Source organism: Corapipo altera, unplaced genomic scaffold (assembly GCF_003945725.1).
Source record: "Corapipo altera isolate COAL_440 unplaced genomic scaffold, ASM394572v1 64, whole genome shotgun sequence".
NCBI lineage: Eukaryota > Metazoa > Chordata > Aves > Passeriformes > Pipridae > Corapipo > Corapipo altera.
This window is the reverse complement of record NW_020884893.1, coordinates 5,609,133-5,619,331: the sequence shown is the minus strand read 5'-3', so window position 1 is coordinate 5,619,331 and position 10,199 is coordinate 5,609,133.

Below are 10,199 nucleotides of genomic sequence, written 5' to 3'. Positions count from 1 at the left end.
TGTGTGTGTGTGTGTGTGTGTGTGTGTGTGTGTGTGTGTGTGTGTGTCTGAGAGAGCCAGTGAGCCTGGAGGGCCTGAGCTGTGTTTGTGATAAACTCTTATTGGATAATGATAATTTTACACACTTGGTAAGTCACCTGGTGCTCTGGCTGAGGCCCCCAGAAGCAAACCAGCACTCTCCCTAGGCAGTACTACTGCTGACCTCAGAGCAGCCCCTAAGACTGCTCTGCCAAACCCTATGTAATTTGCTTAGACAAAGCTTCTGCATTAAAAGTGGCATTTATCTTTAATTCTTTCTCCCCCCACCCCAAGTTTCCACTGGATTCCCATTACAGACAGAAAATTGGCAACTATTCAGATTAAACACCAGAGTGAATTTGCTTGGCTCCAAGGAAGACATTTCTGTGTCGAAAGCTAAATTATGTTGCTGTTTTTCCACCTGTTAATGTGTAGATTATATAATAGAGACATTTTTCAATTTATTTTTTTTCTTCTTGTGATTACAATGACGTAGAAGATTTGATCTTCACTGCTTCTTCTTTGCTTCAGAGAATAGCACCAACGCTTTTTTCAAAAAAGATCCAAAGTAGTATTTGAAACCATAAGGGTTTTGCTCACTGCTTACAGAGATGTTTTTAGTGGTAAATCTTACAGAAATTTTAGTCCAAAGCCATTTTTTAGGTTTAAATCTTTGGCAATACAAGAACTCAGTCCTAAAATTTGGGTGGTTGTGGGTAGTGCTGTTGGAAACCCAGACGTGTGGGTCCCGATTTGTGTGTGTTTTGGGATGCCTTGATTCCAGGGCAGCCAGGCTGTAACTCCCAACTTCCTGGGCTGATGTAGTCAGAACATTGGAGGACCAGTCCCAAGATATAATGAAAGGGTGAGTAAAAGCAGTGAGACCCCCAAATCAATGGCCTTGCTTTGAAGTTGAACACAGGCTGTGCTCTAACCAGTGCCGGATGATTTCCTGCAGAGGACTCCGGCTACACAGCAGCAGGGATGTCACACACGAGTCCCCTGAAGCAGCTGGGCTTTATATTTTCAGGCTGCTATTAAATATTGCAATGGCAATTTCTGGTTACTTTTTAATCTCTCCTTAAACAAAGTCATACTTCTTACACAGTCACCTCTGAGACAGGGAGAGAAATATTTTCCTAACAATTACCGCAGTCAGCTTAGCTGGGCATTTGAAAGTAACGGACACTTAAAAATATACAATAACAGTAATCTTTAAAAAATACTTCATTTAAAAAATATTAGTTGGGAACAAAAGTCCTTGTTCCCTTTATTCAGCAGGAAATGCCACACAATTATCTTTATTTTCTTACTGTTTGTGGGATGAATTGCAAATCAGTGTTTTAGATTAATTTACCTAGCAGCAATTAACATTTAATTTCCTTTAAAAATATAGAAACAAGATTAAAATGCCCGCTGGGGGTCATTTCTCCTTGATTACAGTTTAGAAGTGACCATGAAAAGTTGATTTTCAATGCACTAATCAAGAAATAAGAGAAGGAAAGCTTATGGTTGATATTCCAGAAGTGAACTCAGAAGTGGCTCGGGAACTGGCTTGGTTTATTTTTATTATCAGAGAAATAAGTGTTTTGCAGGCACACAGGGGTGAGCACAGCCCACTGAAGCACAGCAGCCTTTCCTCGGAGCCCAGAGAGCCTCGGGTGGGGCCAGAGAGATGGGCCAATATTTGTACAGTCGGGACTTTCTATTTCCTCAGATGTCAAAGGAAAGAAGGAATTCCGAAGTGATAACCTGTGATAACTTACCATGATCCGTATTAATATATTATTTATTACTGTGATTATCTCACACAAACCCTGTTGTGACCCTGCAAGTCCTTGTCCTGGAGTTGCCTGGAAAAGGTAAATATTTCTGTCTGTGCCAGAGACCGTTTATCTCAAAGGCTCCGTGGGGAGATTTATGAAGGCCATTGTCTTCTGTCGTACTTTATTTAGAAGCTTTACAAAGAGAAATAATAAGGAACAATCTTGTAAAAATTCCAGAAGGAAAGATATCACTGCAGAGTACAATGATGCATTAAGGAAGGTGGCACTGCCAAGGGTAAAGAACAGCATTTTTCAAGGGAATTTATGGCCACACACCCATAGCATTTATTTATTTAACAAGGAATAAGAATTTTACACCTTCCTAGTGACCTAGCTAAAAGGATTAAGCAGCATTTGTATTCTCCAGGTTTAAAAAGATCTTTAGGGGTGGCTCTGTCCTTGCAGTCACACTGTGCAGGGCAGGAAGTGCTGATCTCTCACCAATAATTGTGTTTGGCTGACCAGGATATCTCGAGTCAATCCAGGTCAAGTCCACACACGAGCACTCATTGATGGCTGTTTGCTGGGGCTGGTCCTCCTGGTGTGTTGTGACAGGGACAAAAACAGAGCTCAGGCTCAGAGGCAACATAGAGAAGATTCCTCTCACCTAAGAAAGTTGGGATCAGCTCACAGCCACTCTGTTGGGATGTCCAAGTCTCAACACACTTTCAGCAGAATGTGACCCTGGTTTACACCAAGGAGTAACATTCACTTTCAGGTTATGCCTTTACATTACACACCATAAGTCACTGAGAATTTTACTAAATGAAGCAGAAAAAGAGCTTTTTCCATCACCTGTGTTCTCACATTTTCTTTCATAAAAAAAGGTGCTCATATTTTGTTGCTCATATTCTACCTGGTCCATACAGACAGAACAACAGGTTCTTCCATACTGGTAGCCCACTGGTAAGCACATCCAGGCTGTTCTGATTTCTCTGCTGAATCTGTGTTGTAGACCTGCCCATCTCTGCAGAAATCTAGAGGTGTGCAACCACCCTCTGTTTCCCCTTTGTAGGGACCTTGTACAGCTCCCAGCATCTAGGACTGGGACCTCTGTATACACAGCAGTTATGGAGTGGACTTATAAAGATGGAGACAGAATCATGACATTTTTATTGCATTTTGACTCTTTGCAGAATGTCTGAATAATTTGGAATCCCATCCATTAAAAATAATACTCCAGATTGTTCAAAATGCATATGCAGTTGAATAATCAGTTCATATGTCCAATTATTTGACTTGTGAGTAGATTGGGTAAAACTTGGCGTATTTTTTCCACCATATGGTTGTACTAACTTGTTTGAAAGAAAAAAGGACTGAAAATTCACATAAATAACTGTCCCACAGTTTTTCCTGTCTGCCTAATTTTGTCTATTTTCCCCATTAGCAACTAGAGGTCTAATAAACTATTGAAGGCTAAAGGCTGATGTAAGTCCTTTTTTTGGGGCGGTGATTTCAACAACAGTGTATGAAGAGCTTTTTTTAAACTAGGGAAGAAGAGCAAACAGCTAGAAAAACAAAAATGTAAAGTGCTTATGCAAAAATCTGTCATGGACATCTGGACCACCCTTGTCCAGCTCAGGAAATGTAACACCAGTCATGCTTCTGAGTGAAGAGAATCAATCAAGCTTTCTGTTTTCAGAGGATCAAAGGTCCCCTGTCAGCTCTGCATCCAGGCTGGGTCTTGGTGCAGGTCCTGTCTCCCCTCTGTCGTGCACGGGTGTCACAAGGTGATTCCAGCCTTGGTGTAGCTGTGATTCCTCAAATCCATGAAATCAGGCAGCTGTGCACCGGGATGCTGCAGTGGTGATCCAGAAAAAGGGAAAATCTGGCACAGACAGTCACAGAAGTCACCTCTTCTGTGAACTCTTGACTCCTGAGCCCAACAATATCACTGTTGCTGTAGCACACATGCAACTCACTGAGATGCTGGGGTTTAAATCTTTCTTCTTTAAGGGCAGAGTATCTCTGCTTTGTCCCTAGGATTTTGGGATGTAGGGGTACAGAGCACAGATTTATAATTGTCTTATTTTTGGAATACCTAAACTGTCGCTGATGGGATAGACTGTATTGGCTCCAAAGGACTGGTATAACTAAACAGAGACACAGTTTGATTTAAGATTAGATATTTTTGTAAAAACAAAGCTTTACAAAATATAAGATGAGGGGAAATTTGCCATATTTATAGTTCAAATACCAAAGAAATCTCTCTCCTCACACTAATGGGTCTAGACATCTGTTTTTCATGCCTAAAATACAAATACTGTAACAGCAAACCAGTTCACAACTGAAGGAATTGAAGCTGTCTAGAAACAAGAATAAAAATTACTTGTCCTCTGCAGCAAGCAAAAAGGAGGAAATAAAAACCTCTTGCAATTAGTGGTGGAAAATAAAATTATATTTTCAAAATTATTCCAGCCATAAGTAAGATGGTCTTCCTCACCACTGAAGCCACAGGCAAAGCATGGTTTGGAGCACTCTTCATACACTGATCCCAAAATAGCTGGAGCAATTGGGACTTTTGGGGTCTAAACTATCCCATACAACCACATCAGAAAATACCAGGAGAGATCTTTTCCCCCCCACCCCTTCATTCCCTCAGCAGAAGGTTGTACATCAGTCAAAAAGCAATCCCAATCCATCATCACCTATCCAAGGTAACATCCATCTTCTCTCAGATCTTTTCTTTTTGTAATGAACTCTGCTCTCTGCTGACTTAATCCTCATGAGAGTCATTGATTCACAGTTTCAAATGTAACATGGATAACATGAAAAGAATCATCTATAAAAAAATACATATGGCCAAATTCCCTGGCTAACCTGGACAACGTTCCTTTAAGTCTAAAGCCTCTATTGTGCTAAATACCCAGATGTTAACAATCTCTTCTAGAGGCTATTGAATGCAGGAAGGACATGTTTTTAGCAATTAGAAAAATAATAGTGCACTTACACATGGCAATATTTAGCAGAGTTTGTTTGGTTAATAGGTCAGCAGTTTGGGGCAGTCGGTGGTTGTTATGGGGTAGCAAGGAGGGTTTGTGCAGTGAGACATCCTGCCAAGCACGCTGAACGCCCAGGTACCCATGGGGCACCCTCAGCTGAACGTGTGCCATGTAATCCAAGGCATTCAAAAGACATCCCTCCTCCTCTAACTTCCTTCTGTATTTAAAAAAAAGAAAAGCTTTGGAAACATTTTGTGACGGGTTTGTACAGCGCCAGGGAAAACGCTCGTGGATAAACCAGAAAAAACACACCCGGCGCAATAACATTTTGGGCACATAAGGGTATTCCTCGTGTAAGGCTTGAACTAAACTTCAAATCCTTAAATACTTTCTAGGTAGAGCAAGAGCTAAAGAAGTGATTAAGTGCTTTCCTCGTGCTTTGCAGGAGTATGACATGCAAGGGGCTGGTCTGGGGCGGGAGCAGGTGCATGTTAACATTGCTGCTGGGGCAGACACGTGTCTGCTGCAACGATTTATGACGAGTTCCTCACGGTAGCACCAGTTTGGCTGGTGGCCTTTGTAATTTATCTTTGCTGATATCGTTATGTACCGTGAGAACATTTATCTTCCCAAACCTAAAGAGTAAATGATTGTTTTAACGAGGAGAAAACAAGCCTTATTGTAACAGCCCTGGACTAGGGACCGCAGAAAGGCTTGGATTTTTAACACACTCCAATCTGTTTTAACAGCTGCTCATGGTTACTACAGTCCCTGAACAAAGATAGGGTTATTTTACCTTTCTTTGCTGATGGCCCAAGTTGCCTCTTATTTTCTCTGTCACTGTAGAATGGCCAAGGCCATGCTTAGAGCCACAGACCTCTGGAGTCAGACAGATCTGTGCAGTTTGCTGCATGCAGTGGTGCCATTGGCACACGGAAACCTCACACTGAAAATTGGATTACAGAAAAGGATGTGAAAAAAGAGGCCGCATCCAATCTAAATAATCCACCCATTAGTCTTCGTGGTGGTTTCCAGTCTTTTTGGATTCATGGACCCCCACGGAGTCCCTGACAATAGACCTGCTTTTCTCGCTTATATTTTTTTTGCAGAACCTTAGAATTAGTTCGAAGTCACCACAAGGTCCATGGAAAACATACATAAAATCACACGTCTGAGGTATTTATAAGACACTAGCACCTAAATTCCCACAATCCTAATGGGTGAACATTAAAAAACCTCGAGGAGGTTTTATTACTTGCCCAGCAATCAGACTAGATATATGATTAAGCTTCCTTGTTGTTTCTAAGCCACATGCTGCCTCAAAAAACCAGTTTCAGTACAGACTACGCCTGTATCTATAGTAGCTTCTCCTCTAGGAAAAGTCAGAGCTAGTGGTGATTTTGCAATTCACCAGAATAAAAGCAATTTCTTTCCAGATTGTTATACTTCTGCCTTCCTGGGTATGGGCAGAAGCAGAAGAGAATTGGACCTCTCGTTAATTTGAAAAAGCTAAATGCCATAGAGAAGTCAAATGAGATTTTCATTAGAAATCACAGCTTTGGAGGTGTCAAGTGTTGGAATATGACTGTCCCACCCCTCATGCCACGAGAAGGGAGAATGGAAATTAATGCTGGACTGCTAGGGTTGTGAAGGAAGCAGCATAACCACAGAATCAGCACCAATTTTTTTGAATACAGGCCCAGTTTTGGCTTTGGAACAAGAACTTGGACTCACATGAATTGTGTGAGGGCCTGGCCTTGGATAATCAATGGGTGCTCAGTATCTGGCAGGATCAAGTCCATGGTGAACAAGGAACTTGGCTCGGATTTGAAACACCACTCCTTGTGCTTTCCAACCCCATGGTGTAACCACCAGACCACAGATGTCTTTCCCACTTTCTGCTGTTAAGAAGCAAGCATCAGTTTTCAGGCTTGGAGAAATGTGGTGGACTGAGGGCAGGAAGGATCTGTCATTCATAAGAAAACGTGGGCTAGAATTTCAAGATTTATTTAAATTCTAAATTTCCTTAATGCTGATAGAGTCGGGGGGCAGAAGAAGGTTCTGTCACCCGTGGCTCTCACTGCAGCAGAAAGCTCCCTTCTCGAGCTGCAAGAACTAACGACACACTTAATTCCTTCACACTTTGGGAAACAGTGGCACCTTGCACAAGATAGAAAGCTGGCTCATTTTTGATTCTTCCTTCTTCCCCAGGCCCCAAAAGCGACCTTGAATTAATGCGCATTCCTGATTAGCACGATGATATAAATCACAGCGAGCTGCTTTCATGTGGAGATGTGAAGCCTGTGCTCCTCAGGGCCCTGCAGTGCACACACTCCCAGCGACGTGTAGTGCAATGACACAAAACAAAGCTGCTTCTGGTGTAACGTGCTACACAAACTGTTGCAATTATCTCCGAGGATGTGAGAACTTTATCTGCTTCAATCCTTTGCTCTCAGACATTATGAAGTTAATTATACAATGTGCCAAGGGGGAGGGAAGGAGAAACCCTGTTAACCTTTTCTTTCTGTGGCTTTCCCCCCTCATTGCATTTACATTGGCCTTGAAGAACTGGGACATTTTGCAGATGGTTTAGGGTCTATAAATTCTTATTTAAATCATCATGAGCCAAGTATAACAGGTAGCAGTCCAGACTTCTCTAGAAAGGACAAACTCCAGCTAAGCATGTAAATAATACTCCAGTGCTTTTTAGTAGATAAATATATACACTGAGCCAGGTGCCCTGGAAGGTTTATTCACATTTTGCTATTGTTGCTCAGTAAAATGCCCCGGGTATGCATTGCATGACTCTGCAATATTTTTTTTAAATGGTGCTTCTCAGTGAATAGAAAAAACTGCAGGCCAGAGGAAGGTGAGATTTCCTTCACTGCTCTGCTGTCAGAGGGTGCCCATCTCAGGTAAAGACAACCAAGACTTTGTCTTGATCCACCAAGCCTCAAATGGCCAAGTCCAATCAGGCTGTTGCCAATCATGGAAAAGCAAGAGGAAATTACCTGCTTGAGATCAGGTTGGTGTAAGAAATGATGGGTGATCAAGGAGGGCAATGTTTTCTTTACTAATGGTGAAGAGAGTGGCAACAATACAGCAGAGAATTATCAGTTCTGTGCTGAGCTGAGAGAAAGAGGGTGCTCAGTACTGCCAATTATAGCCAAGAAATGTCCTGAGACAGGCACTGATGGCACCTTTTACTTGTCTGAGCAAGACACCCCCCCCATCCCAGTGTCCCTGTGGGGAAGATGCTGCTATCTTCCTTTAAAGGGCCATGTTTTGAGACTTAATGAATAAAGGCTCTGTACATTGCATTTCTGATGAAGAATCCTCTGCACATTTTAACTGTTTTTACTTAAGTGAAAGGAGTAGCATCTGCACCTTATTTTTTTTTCCTGAGAAATCCAAGAATATTTTACAGGTTTGTTTATTTCTATTGCTTTTTTATATCTCTTTTTCAGTCCCCACCTGCCAACTGTGCATTATGGACCATCTGTTGGTGAGCCTAAGAGTGTTAAATGTATATAGCTCCCTCCAGAGTTTCCCAGTGAATTCAATGCAGTTCCATGAGGGACACTTAGGTCTTCTCCCACAGGTCCCCCAGAAGAGGGATATATTATCAATTCCACCTATTCTTGGCTGAGACCTGACAAAAGAAGCCATAGATTGGAAGTCATTCACAAGCACAGAGAAAGGTGTTGGTTGTTCCTTTAAAGTCTATCCTGATGCAGAACAACATTTTACAGGTGACCATCCACAGCAGTCGAAATCACCTGAGAGCAGAGTCTGAATGTCAAGAAAGATCTTTTTTAACACTGCATTTTCACTAATACTTTGTAGTAGTCTTGTGCCTAAACATCTAGGCTGCCCTAGAAAGCTGCTAGGGCATACTAATTCCCATCACCCCATAAAACACACCCCTGAAACTGAAATAGAGTTCAAGTGGTTCTGCAGGGTAATTATTGGTTGCAAATGCACATACTCAGCACTTTCAGGTCACCCAGTATATCCCTTGGTACTACCCCTTAGAGACAGGACTTCAGAAGCAGCGTTGCTATGGTTCACGGACATGGTTTTTTGGGGACTCAAGTATCTACTCAGAGGATGCCTTTCTTCAGACAAACAGTATTTTCAGAGCTGTTGGCTGATCAATCTTTGGTTTCCTGGCCTGTTGCCTTCATGTGTGGTTGCCTATCCTTGCTAGTCTGGCAAAGAGAAGAGAAAATATTTGGCCTTTGGGAACTGGACAACTCGTTGCCCTGTATAGCTGACATGAGTGCATGATTCTGAGTTCAAATATTCTGTACCTGTTTTGCACAGGAATGAATATTACACAAGGTGCCAGGCAAGTGAAGCATAGCTAATGTAAAAACACCTTGGTCTGGTTCCCAGTTACCCTGCAGCTGTGTTAGTATTTACAGCACCGTGAGTAAAGTGCCCCTGAATCAGAATAGGAACAACTTTTATTCTCTTTGAATGCATAAATCAGGCCACATATTTCTGCTGGAATTACAGGCCATTTGCAGTCATTTGTCTCCCTCCACGTGCTTTGCCCAGCAGGTAGCCTGTAATTATTTGATAATAAAAATTATAGGCATTTTTTGATTGCTGGTCCTCCGCAGGAGACGAAGATTACCCAGCAATTTTGACACGAGCTGAGAATTTAAGCCTGATGTCCTGGCAGGCTTCCAGGTTGGAAGAGTCGATCGCCTGTCTAAATCCTCCCGGAATTTCTGACAGGTTGTGGCACTCTTCTCATCCTCAGCAGAGGAACAGCTGTGTCCCTGCGCTCGGGCAGCTCTGCAGCACGGTGGTGGCAGGAGGAATTCTTCCTCCCTGAAAAAGTGCTCATGACTTGGTTGCTTTGAGAACTCCCTTGGGAGCTGCAGGGATGAAAGAGGCCATAGGAATGAAATCTATCACTGTGCCCTGGGAGTCTGATGTGGGATAAAAGCTCCTGATAGTTTACACATGATTATTAAAATTTCCAAACACCTGTGTAAAAACTACTCTGCTTTGGTTTTATTCCTCCCTTCGAACAGATATTCCAAAAGAAATGAAGGCTGAAAGTGTCATATGAGAGGGGCATAGCCAAAAAAGAAGTTTGTTAATGGTAGAAGATTACCTGTTCCATCATTTTTCTCATTTTAAGTTGGCTACACCTGAAAAGAGTAAGTCTTGCTTTGAAAGGAAACTTCTTGGGAAATTACTCCTTTCTCTCTAGTTTCATTATAAAGGACAACTTTTTTTGCCTGCGCATTTGATAATTTATGAATTTGTAAATATAATAAAACTGCAGTGGTTTGGACATTTACAGAAAATGACTGGTTTGGGGAATTTGAGAATCAAAAAAGAGATAAAAACATCAGCTAGAAAAAGGAGTGCCTGCATTACAAATGGACTTTGT